This window comes from Toxorhynchites rutilus, chromosome 3 (assembly GCF_029784135.1).
Source record: "Toxorhynchites rutilus septentrionalis strain SRP chromosome 3, ASM2978413v1, whole genome shotgun sequence".
Taxonomy (NCBI): domain Eukaryota; kingdom Metazoa; phylum Arthropoda; class Insecta; order Diptera; family Culicidae; genus Toxorhynchites; species Toxorhynchites rutilus.
In genome coordinates this window covers 75680904-75694887 of record NC_073746.1, presented here as the reverse complement: position 1 = coordinate 75694887, position 13984 = coordinate 75680904, and positions in this window count along the sequence as shown.

The following is a 13984-nucleotide window of genomic DNA, read 5'->3' as shown; positions in this document are numbered from 1 at the left end:
TGCCAGTTCGAATATGTCGAATTTCGTACCAACGAGAATGTGCTTGCGGGGAGTGTTACTTCATTAATTCAATATGTGCGGAAGTTGCGGAAAGTCATCGCATTTTGGTGGAAGTTTATGGTGGCCATGCTCCAACTGAGCGAACGTGTCAGACGTGGTTTGCACGGGTTAAAAGTGGTAATTTTCACTTGGAAGATGAAGAACGTTCCGGACCGCCAAAAAAGTTTGAAGATGAAGAATTGGAGGCTTTACTCGATCAAGATCCGTCACAAACACAACAAGAACTTGCATATACACTTGGAGTAGCTCAGCAAACCATATCCGATCGTGTAAAAGCAATGGGAATGATTCGAAAGATAGGGCATTGGGTGTCGTATGAATTGAAGCCACGAGACGTCGAACGCCGTTTTTTCACATGCGAACAACTGCTTCAACGGCCAAAAAGAAAGGGTTTCTTGCATTGAACCCCGGTTACTGGCGATGAAAAGTGGGTCCATTACGACAACGTCAGACAACGTATGGATACTCGGCCATGCATCAACATCGTCGGCCGCGCGGAATATTCATGGCCAGAAGGTTATGCTGTCTATTTGATGGGACCAGCTGGGTTTGGTGTACTATGAGCTGCTAAAACCGAATGAAACTATTACGGGAGACCTCTACCCACGATAATTGATGCGTTTGAGCCGTGCACTTAAGTTAAAACAGCCACAATACGAGCAAAGCCACGATAAAGTTATTTTGCAGCACGACAATGGTCGGCCGCATGTCGCGAAACCAGTCAAAACATACTTGGAAACGCTGAAATGGGAAGTCCTATCCCACCCGCCGTATTCTCTAGACATTGCTCTGTCCGATCACTATCTTTTTCGATCGACGCAACATGACCTGGTTGGCCAGCACTTCTCCAATTTTGATGATTGGCCGATTATTGCCGCAAAGGGATCCGTGAATTACCAGAAAGATGGGAAAAAGTTGTGACTAACGATAAGTAATACTTTGAATATTAAATTTGTAACCATTTTTTCAGAAAACGGCCACAATACGAGCAAAGCCACGATAAAGTTATTTTGCTGCACGACAATGCTGCAAAAGGGATCCGTGAATTACCAGAAAGATGGGAAAAAGTTGTGACTAACGATTGGTAATACTTTGAATATTGAATTTGTAACCATTTTTTCAGAATAAAGTATTAATTTTCTGAAAAAAAAAATGAAGAAACTTACAGGTACTCCTATTAGAATTTTGCCAGAGTTTGGGCTCTTCTTAGCATATACGTCAACTAGTGGTGTGAGTGTACGTTTCGTATTTGACCGGTTTTAATGAGCTCGAGTTTGCCGTCTGCTTCTTTGTTATGTGCAAACTGAGACAAAGAGAAAGCGTCGGTTTCGTAAATTTCCATTTCCGAAGAGCGTGTTTATGTGTAAGGGAGAGTGGTTCTAAAACAACCCTCCAAATTGGAATAATCTGAAGAATTTAGCTGTAGTTCAAATATCACCAAAGCAATGTAGCGTTGCACCGAAGTGACACTGGGAATTATGGAAGTAGCAAGTTTCTATATTATTTTGATAATTGTGGTGTGTGACTAAATGTGACTAAATACATGCTAGCTGGAGGGACTGATCGCAACAGAGTTCTTCTTGGTAGTAGTGTTGTGATCGACGGCGACGAGCTCGAGGTGGTGGAGGAATTTGTCTACCTTGGCTCGTTGATAACAACTGACAACAACAACAGCCGTGAAATTCGAAGACGCATTGTCAATGGAAGTCGTGCCTACTATAGGCTCCACAAATCCTTGAGGTCCAACAAGCTCCGACCCCGTACGAAGTGTACCATGTACAAATTCCTAATTCAACCGGTTGTTCTCTATGGGCACGAAGCATGGACGATGCTTGAAGAGGACTCACAAGCGCTCGGAGTTTTCGAACGCCGAATGCTCACTCAATATACGGTGGTGTACAGGAAAACGGAGTATGAAGAAGGAGAATGAACCACGAACTGGCGCAACTCTACGGCGAACCCAGCATCCAGAAAGTCGCCAAGGCTGGACGAGTGCGATGGGCAGGGCATGTTGCAAGATTGCCGGACAGCAGCCCTGCAAAGATGGTGTTCGCATCTAATCCGGTAGGAACAAGAAGGAGAGGAGCCCAGCGAGCGAGGTGGTTGGACCAGGTGGAGCAGTACTTGGCAAGAATCGGTGCAGCCGGGAGTTGGAGAACTGCATCCATGGACCGGGTTTATTGGAGAAAAGTAGTGTATCAGATCTAATCTCAATGGGATGTAGAGTCATAGTAAATAAATAAATAAAAATCGATAACTCAGGATCTACTCGACCGATTCGGTTGAAATTTTTTATCAGCATGTAAAAATGGATTTTCTGGATTAATTGATTTGCATAGCCGTTTTTTGATATCTCATTTTTTTCATTTTTTTGAGCTTCAGCGATTTTTCATGTAAAATAATTTATTTTCAAAAAAGACCGCCATTATAGCAATTTTGGGAATTCTACGTTGGGTTCTACGACACCCCGTTGCTTCTGAACCGATATCACCAGCAAGGTACCGATTTTCAGACAGTGTTGTTAGTTGGATCCGTAGTTGCTGGATCCAACTATCAACAGTGTAATAATCATTATTCGTGCACTCTAAAAATGGAAAATACAACTTCATATAAACCTTAAACAATAAACAAAATACCCGAACACTTCACATTATTTGTAACATTCGAAAAAAAAATCGCGAAAATTCACCTTCCAGACAGGGGTCCCCCTTAATCCAGATTATCGTACGTGTTACCTTGTGACCTACCGTCAGAACTAGCAAAGTGACGAAGGTTCCACCGATATAATTTAATGTCTTTTTCGTACCCGAAGGGAGCACACATGTCCCAGGTGTTATTTATAGACTTCTATGCGAGCCCTAGTTAATGAATTAAAGTTTCACATACTATAGTGGAATCAATGTGATAGAAAACACGAAAAGCTACCAAATAAAACTTAATTATTGTATACTGATCAGTTGTTTCAACGTTGGGACACCATTCTTGACATCATCGGTCACATATTCGCGCTCGACGGGTTCGGTGTCGGGGCAAGCCTCCCGACGGGAACGAGGTGCGAACGAATTCTGTAAATCTCACCTTCATTATGAAAGTAGGATCGTACCGTAAACGCCAATAGCCCCACAAGCTTTCATCGTTGCGCATCGCGTGGTGGAACCAATCGATTAGTTCCGACAACTTGTACCGGCGTGAACCAACACCTGATAGGATTGGTCCGGTTGTCCGGGCAACACTCGACAGTATTGCTGTTTGTCGGTGCGCTCACACTTGGACCACAATGGCATGTCGCGGAGTGATCTTCTTGGCCGTACATACCTAATGATATTTAATATGACCGCCTCGGAGAACTCACAAACCGCAAGTTCACATATTTACTCTTTTGAGTACCTCCGAAGTCGGAGGAGAAAATTATTGTCGATTAGATTGGTGACATAAGTTGAATTTTGTCACTGTTCACTTTGATCGATTTACGTGTTGGCTACTCATGCATTTGCAGATTTTCAGCTGATTTACTTCAACTCTTTATTGACATGCAACACAAGCAAGCTGTTCACCGCTAATTCTCTTTCTTTTTGTGTGTTAACAAAACATGCTCTCTGTTTATTTACACCGCGCTTTTCGACACGAATTTTTTAGGCGCTTTTATTTATAGTGAGATATGGCGTCAGCCTGACAGGGCCGGGAGTTCAATATTTCGACAATGTTTGCCTTACAACTATGTTAGTAATATGTAACCGATTACTCGAGGTTGGCTCGAGGTTAGTATTCCAAGTGTTCTCATATGTTGTTTGCAGCCTGCAATGCTCTCTACGTGCGCTTGACACAAGCTACTTCCTATTGGGATGCAGCTGACCATTAATCAGCAACGCCCTCCTAGTCTGTACCCCATATCGACTCGAGGAATCTAGGATAGAATGGTCACTAGCCGGCAGAATCATCAGCTCGTGTAGAGTTGTCATGAGCGGTACAATCCTCATCTATTGGTGAATGATCAGTGGGCTGCACAACCCGTGTATCTGTAAAGAGTATGTGTATGTATTGCCGCGACTAAGTAAAAGTTTATCGATCGGATAGGAGGGATATGATACAGGGATACAACGGAAGAAACATCATTGAACGTTGACATCGACGTTTCTGAGGAACAGGTATAGATGGAGTAGAAGATCAGGATCATGGCTACCTAAGATATCTCTTTATGTCGATTCGATTGGCTGTAAAGGAATTTCTCGGTTACCTTCGGAGGTTTTCCAAAGTTAAATCTCCACCATCGGAATTGGAGTTCGATGCAGAATACGCGTGTCTAATAATCGAATATATCGCTATTTTTATTGGTTTAGAGGAGTTTTCACGGTTACCTTTTCAGGTTTCCCAAAGATAACTCTCTCGAGTTGTGATTGGAGTTCAAGGGAATGCGCACTAAATAACGAATATATCGTTGGTTATTGGAGTTCTCTCGGTTACCTTCTCAGGTTTCCAAAAGGTAACTCTAGCCCGTCGTGATTGAAGCTCAATAAAATTACGTGTGATAAATCACAAAATATACAGCCGATCCAATTAGTTTTACAGGTTTTCCTTCTCAGGATACCTAAAGATAATCTGACTCATAAGATCTTTGGAATTTTGTTTCGTCAATTTTTTAATATTTTACATAATTATAACACTTACCACAGTGAATCATGATTCTTACCTCTTCCCACTAACAACTATCCCTTCCATGATAATCGCTAGGGAACCACGCTATAGAGGCGACCCTTTTGGCCTTCGGGCGGCGATTATCATACTAACATTTCTTCCCTTTCCCTGGTGACTATAAGGACGTGGCCGGCGTCGTTATTGACCAGGTCAGGTCAATCACGGAGAGCAACTACGAATCGTACAGTCTACCCAAGCTCAAGCTCCTTCTGTTCTTCCATTATCCAGACCACTGGACAGCGGAGACAGTTGAAATGATCATTATTGTATTATTTATAGCACAACAGCCCGATGTTTTTTCTTGTTGCAAGCAGAGCTTGCATGAGGATAGAGAGTGGCCAGGATTCCGACACTGAATCGATCTCCATCGCTGATGATTGTTGCGTGGATGTTGTTATTCTGTAACAACACAAAGATGGTCAATGAGGGCGATCGATCGCTTACTAAGCGAACGCGCAACCAATGTGGCTACGAAGACCCCCTTTGTGCGCTTTGTTATGTGCGATTTTCTTTAAAAAAATGAAAAGGCAACAAACAGGGTTAGCATATCTACAGAATAAACTTTATTTTAAAGATTATTTCGACATTTTGGAACCAAGAATCCGTAGATACAGATTACAGATTTTTGGGTCTCATACAGAATCTAAAGATTTTTTAAAATAACGTTTAATAATAGATACGACTTGATGTGAATAATCTATTTTCCCATTTCATCTATTTTATTCATATTGCCTTCGAATCTGTTTAAATGAGAATAATCTGTTCTCGGTATTCACATGTAGTTTGATGTCCTACATTCTAATGCAAACTTCTGCCTTATTTATTAGCGCTATAATAAATAAATAACACTGCTTTTTTCTTCTTACTAAAACACAGAGAATGTAAAATACAAAAGTGCACTCATAATGTCGTGAAAATACATTCGCTTCGAAGGTTTTTAAATATCTAAAAGACTATCTAACTAAACATCGGGACGTTTTGACGCAGGATTTCTTTTTCTAGAACAAATGGGAAGTATATTTAAAAAAATTGTCCAATTATGAGTGCTTTATGTACAGACATTTCATAATGATTTCATGATTCATGATGTTTTTGCACCAATCGATTTGACCACTCCCTCACGATCTATTGCAATGCTATTATAAAATTGCCCATAGTTAATTCCTCTTATTTCCCATATATTTGTGTAGCCTGCAAGGCGTTTCCCTAACACGGACTAAAAAATCGGTCTAGCCAGTATTAGAAAAATACACTGCGGTTTAGACATTCATAGTTATTTTTCGCACAGCTCATAGTGAAAAAGAAAGATTAACTCAATTCAGAAAATAATGAAACTTGAACCATTGAAAATGCTTTATTAGGCCGCAACAAAATGGCTTTCACTGGAATCCGTTGTTAAAAAGAGATTTTTTTTTATCTGTATTATAGTGATTTTCAACTCATTTGGCTGGTTCGTCACTTTTTACTTCCATTTTCGGAAGAATGTCGGGAGTGAGAATTGAACTCGTGACCTTTAGCGTGAGAGGCATGGATGTTACCACTACGCCAGATCGCCTCCACGTTAAAAAGAGATTCAACTACAGCCAAAAATGAAAAATGAAACGAAGTTTCAACCATTTGAACGACCTGATAACCAAACCTATTTTACTGTTTTTTGTACTACGTTTTGCTATTGATTGTTGAATTGAACCTGAAAAACTGAAACACCAGATTAATTCGGAAACCAGAACGCTTTATCTTACTTTCTTTAGCAATAAATACATCAAATTTGATGTAGCAGGACCACACTTTAGAGATTTTGGAAAGCATCTGAAGAAATCTACGTAGGTGTTGAAGCTGTAGAAACTGAAGCTACTACATTGGACGAGAATAACACAACAACTTTTATCCACCATCTGTGGAATCATCAAATGGTTGAACGACGAAAACTTAAATACAAAATAAGAATTTAAATAAAAGCATACATTACGAGGGCAGTCTGATAAGTAAGTTTTCTGGAGGTCTGCAAAGTAGGCCTCCGTAGCGGTGATGACCCCCTCATTCGACTCAAACCTCTGCCCTGCGATTGACTTTTTCAAGTTTGGAAACGAAAAAAAGTAGCACGGGGCCAAATCTGGAGAATATATATATTTGGCACAAGGGCCATAAAATGACTGTGTTCAATTCAAGTGTATACAAAAATCTATTTATTCAAAGTCCATCTACGCGCTATATATACAGAGTACGGTCAATGTTATTTGACCTGTCAAGTCAGGGAAAACAATCCCGTATAGAAATTGGGTGTAAAAGGCAAAACAAAGGATTATTTGTTTAATTGTTGGCACCGATCGAGTGCGTGAGATGATGATGACTCGTTCGCACGGTCGATGATTGTTTGTCGTACCGGTGATGCGACGATGATGATGCTACAGTACTCCCCTCCTAGACTAGGCATCCATCTAGCGGTAGCGAAGGGGGATGACAACTCGTCGCCCGGAACGAGTGACCCTAGTCGGAGGAATTGTAGCCAAGGCTGTTGGCGCGGGACTAGAGCTACTTTGCGACGGTTGCAGCTCGTCCATCGTGTAAGCAGGTTTCAATCGGTCGATGGAAACATTCGTCGTCCGTCCCTTGACGTCCACCTTGAAATGCTTGCTGTTCCGACTCAGCACCTTGAACGGACCATCGTACGGGGGAGACAACGACGGACGCATAGAATCGTTGCGAATGAACACGTGTTTGCAGGTCTGCAGATCTTGATGCACAAAAACAGGTCGGTTCCCATGCCATGCCGTGTCCTTGGGACGCAGATCACGCATAGCTTCTCGTAGCTTTACGACGAAATCTGCTTCGGTCCGACTTAAGGCGTTGTCGATGAAGAACTCGGATGGTATGCGGAGGGTGGTTCCGTACACCATCTCAGCTGGCGATGCTCCGATGTCTTCTTTATGGGTTGTTCGCAAACCAAGCAAGATCACCGGCAAGTGTTCAGTCCATCGGTTCGGATCGTGGCAAAGAATGGCTGCTTTTAACGTTCTATGCCATCGTTCGATGATGCCATTCGATTGGGGGTGATACGCCGTTGTCCACAGATGGCTGATTTCGAGCAGGCGAACCAACCCAGAAAATAAGGACGATTCAAACTGGCGTCCTTGGTCTGTCGTGATGTTATGCGGCACACCGAAGCGAGCGATCCATCCAGTGACAAGAGCTCGAGCGATCGTCGGTGCAGTCATGTCGGGAACTGGAAGTGTTTCTGGCCATCGCGAATACCTGTCGATGATGGTGAGACAGTACCGTTGACCATTATTTGGTGGAAACGGGCCAACAATGTCGATGTTGATGTGCGAGAACCGACAATCCGGTGTCGAGTAGCGGGTAACGGGTGACTGTGTGTGGCGCGTCACCTTTGACCGTTGACACTGCAAGCAGCTCCTGGCGAAGGCGATGCTGTCCTTCCGGATGCCGGGCCAGACGAATCGCTGCGTCATCAGTCTAGCCGTAGCACGTGTGCCAGGATGGGAAAGGTTGTGTGTCGCTTGCAGAGCAGCGTCACGAAAGCCTTTCGTAACGAACGGTCGAATGCGATCGGCAGAGCAATCGCAAAACAATTGTTTTGAATTGCCTGGAACGGTAAAAAGTTTAAGCAACAAAGATGTTTTCGATTTACCTTCCAGCATATCCCGGATCTCCTCGTCGGTTTGCTGGTCGTCAGCGAGGGCGTTGAAGTCAATCGAGGGGTAGGCTTGGATTGCGCCGATGCGTGAAAAAAGATCCGCCACGATGTTCTCCTTGCCGACGACGTGGCGGATGTCCGTTGTGATTTGCCCGATAAAGTCCAATTGGCGAGCCTGGCGGTTGGTGGCTTTGTCGAGCTTCTGACGGAAGGCGTAGATGATCGGCTTATGGTCGGTGTAGATGTGGCAGCTCCGTCCTTCCAGCATGTAACGGAAGTGTCGCACCGCAAGCTAAATCGCCGTCAGCTCACGATCGTACGTGCTGTATCGAAGTTGCGCCTTGTCGAACTTCTTGGAGAAAAATCCCAGCGGTTGCACCTTGTCGTCGACGATCTGGTGAATGACTGCTCCGGCTGCAATGTCGGATGCATCAACCCAGAGAGAAAGCTCGGCTGATTTGGCAGGATGAGCAAGCAATGCTGCTTGGGCGAGTTGCTGCTTGCATCGTTCAAAAGCCGCAGTACTTTCATTGGTCCAAACTAACGGCGTCCGATCGTTTCGTTTATTGCCAGGGGTCATCGATAAAAGCGGAATTTGGGCTTCGATCGCGTTCGGAATGAACCTCCGGTAGAAGTTGATTAACGCCAAGAAGCTCTTCAACTCCTTCACGGTCATGGGTGGCTTGAAGTTTTGGACGACCTCAACTCGTTCGGGCAATGGTCGAATCCCCTCGGCGGAGACGGAATGTCCAAGGAAGGTGATTTCAGACCGGCCGAATTCGCACTTCGCCACGTTTATGGCCAGGTTGTGTTGCTTGTCCACGTTGTGTTGCTTCCCAAATATTTATTTTTATAAAGGCTCATATGGCGTTAGCCTCACGGGGCCGGGAGTTCAATACAATTTTTCTTATTATCTATGTTAATAAGAAAATTACCGATTACTCGCGGTTGGCTCGAGGTTAGTATTACAAGAGTTTTCGTAATTGGGATGTTGCTGTCTCCAATGCTCTGTACGTGTGCCCGACACGGGATACTTCCTATTGGGATGCAGCTGACCATTAATCAGCAACGCCCCCCTAGTCTGTACCTCATATCTAGCGTGGTGCGTCTTTCTCGACTCGAGGAATCCAGGATAGAATGGTCACTAGCCGGCGCAATCATCAGTTCGTGTAGAGTTGTCATGATCGGTACAACCTTTGGCTCTTGTTGAATGATCAGTGGACTGCACAACCTTTGGCCCGTGTGTCTGTAAAGAGTGTGTGTATGTATTGCCGCGACTAAGTAAAAGTTTATCAATCGGATAGGAGGGATATGAAACGGGGACACAACGAAGGAAACATCATTAAACGTTGACATCGGCGTTTCTGAGGAACAGGTATAGATGAAGCAGAAGATCAGGATCACGGCTACCTAAGATATCCCGGACGGGGATATCCGATTGTCTGCCTTGTGCTCTTAGTGCTCTAGAGAGCTGAGAGCGAGCAGCATGGAACCGGATACACGACCAGACAACATGCTCGATGTCGTGGTAGCCATCGCCACAATCACAAAGATTGTTTGCTGCGAGCCCAATGCGATAGAGATGCGCGTTTAGGTTGTAGTGATTGGACATAAGCCGAGATATCACGCGAATGAAATCACTACCTATATTCAATCCCTTGAACCATGCCCTCGTCGAGACCTTAGGGATAATCGTGTGTAACCAACGACCGAACTCATCTCCACTCCACATGCGCTGCCAACTTACGAGCATATACTGACGAGGAATGTGGAAAAATTCATTATAAGCAATTTGCCTTTCAAAAAGAGTGCCTTCTAAAGCGCCCACCTTAGCTAGCGAGTCCGCTTTCTCATTCCCCGGAATCGAGCAATGAGAGGGAACCCATGCTAAGGTAATCTTGAATAATTTTTCGACCAAAACACTCAATAGTTGTCTTATTCTTGTTAGGAAATAAGATGAGCGTTTATCAACCTTCATTGAGCGGATTGCCTCTAATGAGCTGAGACTGTCTGAAAAAATAAAATAGTGGTCGATGGGCAATGCTTCAATGATCCCCAGTGCGTAGTATATCGCACCCAGTTCAGCAACATATACGGAACAAGGATCTTTGAGTTTGAAAGAGGCACTGGAATTTTCATTGAAGATGCCAAAGCCAGTGGACCCGTTTATGAATGAACCGTCAGTAAAGAACATTTTATCAGATCTAACTATGCCCCCATATTCTGCCGAAAATATTGGCGGAATAGAATCTGAGCGTAGATGATCTGGGATTCCATGGATTTTTTGTCGCATGGACAGATCAAAAATGACAGAGGAATTGCAAAAGTATGGGAAGCAAACTTGGTTGGAGATGCCTGGTGAAGGGTGCACGTCGTGGGTAAGGTACTCATGGTATAAAGACATAAAACTTGACTGAGGAGTCAGTTGGAGTAGATTTTCGAAGTTATCAATCACCAATGGATTCATGATCTTGCAACGGATGAGAAATCTGTAGGATAATTCTGTGAACCGAAGAGTAAGCGGGGGTACTCCTGCCAAAACTTCGAGACTCATCGTATGTGTCGAATGCAAACACCCCATGGCTATACGCAAGCAACGATATTGTATTCTCTCCAGCTTGAGAATATGAATCCTGGCAGCTGATCGGAAGCAAAAACTGCCATATTCTAACACTGATAATATCGTTGTTTTGTATAACTGAATGAGGTCTCCTGGATGGGCACCCCACCATGTTCCGGTTATTGTTTGGAGAAAATTGATTCTTTGCTGGCATTTCTGTTTCAAATACGCAATGTGTATTCCCCAGGTACATTTAGAGTCAAAATATACTCCAAGGGATTTGAAAAACATCGAGTGCCTGATCGTTTACCGGATAGGTGAAGCTGGAATTGGGCGGGTTCGTGCTTCCTAGAAAAAACTACCATTTCGGTTTTCTCCGTAGAGAATTCGATACCCAGCTTGAGAGCCCACGTGAACCTGTTCAGGGTATCTTGCAACGACTTTTGCAGAACGACGGGATTAGTACCCGTGATGGAAATAACTCCATCGTCTGCAAGTTGTCTCAGCGTGCAGTCTCTAGTTAGACAATCATCTATATCATTGACGTAAAAACTGTACAAGAGGGGGCTTAGGCAGGAGCCTTGTGGTAGGCCCATAAAACTATATCGAGAAGATTTCAAGCCACCATGATTGAAAAACATGTGCTTTTCTGACAGTAAATTGTACAGGAAATTATTCAGAATTGGTGAAAGTCCACGATTATGAAGTTTATCTGAGAGAATTTCCATGGAAACTGAATCAAATGCCCCTTTGATATCGAGAAAAACAGAAGCCATTTGTTCTTTGCGAGCAAATGCGATTTGGATTTCAGAAGATAGCAGCGCGAGACAATCATTTGTCCCTCTACCTCGGCGGAAGCCAAACTGCGTATTTGACAGCAAATTGTTCGTTTCGACCCACTTGTCCAAACGAAGTAGAATCATTTTCTCTAACAATTTACGAATACAGGATAACATTGCAATCGGCCTATACGAGTTGTGATCGCAAGCCGGCTTGTTGGGTTTCCGTATGGCTATCACTCTCACTTGTCTCCAGTCATGCGGGACAATATTCAGCTCCAGAAACTTGTTGAACAAGTTCAGCAAACGCTGTTTCGCCAAGTCGGGAAGATTCTTCAACAAGTTGAATTTAATCTTGTCCGACCCCGGAACTGAATTGTTACATGAGAGGAGGGCAATTGAGAATTCCACCATCGAAAAATTCTCATAGTCGCATTGGAGCGGAATGTCGCGTACGACGTTTTGTGCAGGAACGGAATCGGGACAAACCTTTTTTGCAAATTTGAAAATCCAACGGTCAGAGTATTCCTCACTTTCATTTGTATGGTTCCAGCCACGCATTCTCCTAGCCGTATTCCAAAGAGTGCTCATAGCGGTCTCCCTTGACAAGCCATTGACGAACTTTCGCCAATATCCACGCTTTTTTGCTTTAATCAGACCTTTTAGTTTGGCTTCTAGAGCTTGGTGCTTTCGAAACCATTCCACTAGTCCAGTTTTCCTGAATTTTTTGAAAGCGGATGATTTTTCAAGGTAGACCTTTGAACACTCCTTGTCCCACCAAAGTGATGGAGGACGACGTCGTAAAGTGGTAGCAGGAACACGTTTCTTTTGAGCTTGAAGTGCGCTTTCGTAAATCAAACTCGATATAAAATTATACTCTTCGAGTGGAGGAAGTTCATGCATTGAAACAAGTGCTTCAGATATTATTTCTGCAAATTTTCTCCAGTCAATATTCTTCGTGAGGTCATACGCAATATCGACTGACTCACGAGAACCTGATTCATTGGCGATCGATAAAATTATTGGCAGGTGGTCACTACCGTGGGGATCTTGGATTACCTTCCACGTGCAATCCAGGGATAACGAAGAAGAGCAAAGTGATATGTCTAGCATGCTTGCCCGTGCAGGAGGGTTGGCTATTCTAGTTGCTTCCCCAGTATTCAAAACTGTCAATTTGAAGTTGTCACACAGATCATAAATCAAAGTGGCACGGTTGTCATCGTAGAGTGAACCCCATGCTGTTCCATGGGAGTTGAGGTCACCTAAGATTAGCCGCGGCTCCGGCAGTGCCTCGATGATATCAAAAAACTGATGGCGGCCAACCATAGTTCTCGGAGGAATATATATCGAGGCAATGCAGAGGTCTTTGCCATTGATTTGTGTCTGGCAAGCGACAACTTCAATGCCTGTCATCGATGGGAGAGTGACTCTATAGAAGGAGTGGCATTTTTTGATCCCCAATAGTACGCCACCAAACGAGTCATTTCGATCGAGGCGAATAATGTTGAAATCGTGGAAATTCAGTTCGTCGGCTGAAGAAAGCCATGTTTCACAGAGGGAAAGCACATCACAGTTAGAACTATGAATTAAAAATTTAAATTGATCTAGTTTAGGGATGATGCTTCTGCAATTCCACTGTATTACAGTGGTCAAATCCTTGACCTCTTGCACTGAATCAGGCATCGAGGGAAATGAACGCTGCTAAAAAACCACATTTTTCTTTCAAAAATGTTCTCACAATCGGAAGCAAACATAATACTATGCTTTTAAGAGGGTCTTTTATATTTAAAGCATTTAAAATATTGTCCACCAGGTCAGAAAGCGCAAGCAAGCCAGATTGTGGCTGTTGCCTCGACCGCGAAAAAGGAACAGACGTGTTGGGCTCTGCTCCGGGAAGCGCTGAGGACCCCTGGTGCGTAGAAGAACCGCTTAAAGTTCGTCATGGTCAATTCGACGTTGTGTTGCTTGTCCGCCACGATTATTCAAAGTCCATCTACGCGCTATATATACAGAGTACGGTCAATGTTATTTGACCGGTCAAGTCAGGGAAAACAATCCCGTATAGAAATTGGGTGCAAAAGGCAAAACAAAGGATTATTTGTTTAATTGTTGGCTCAGATCGAGTGCGTGAGATGATGATGACTCGTTCGCACGGTCGATGATTGTTTGTCGTACCGGTGATGCGACGATGATGATGCTACATATATAATATATATATATATATATATATATATATAT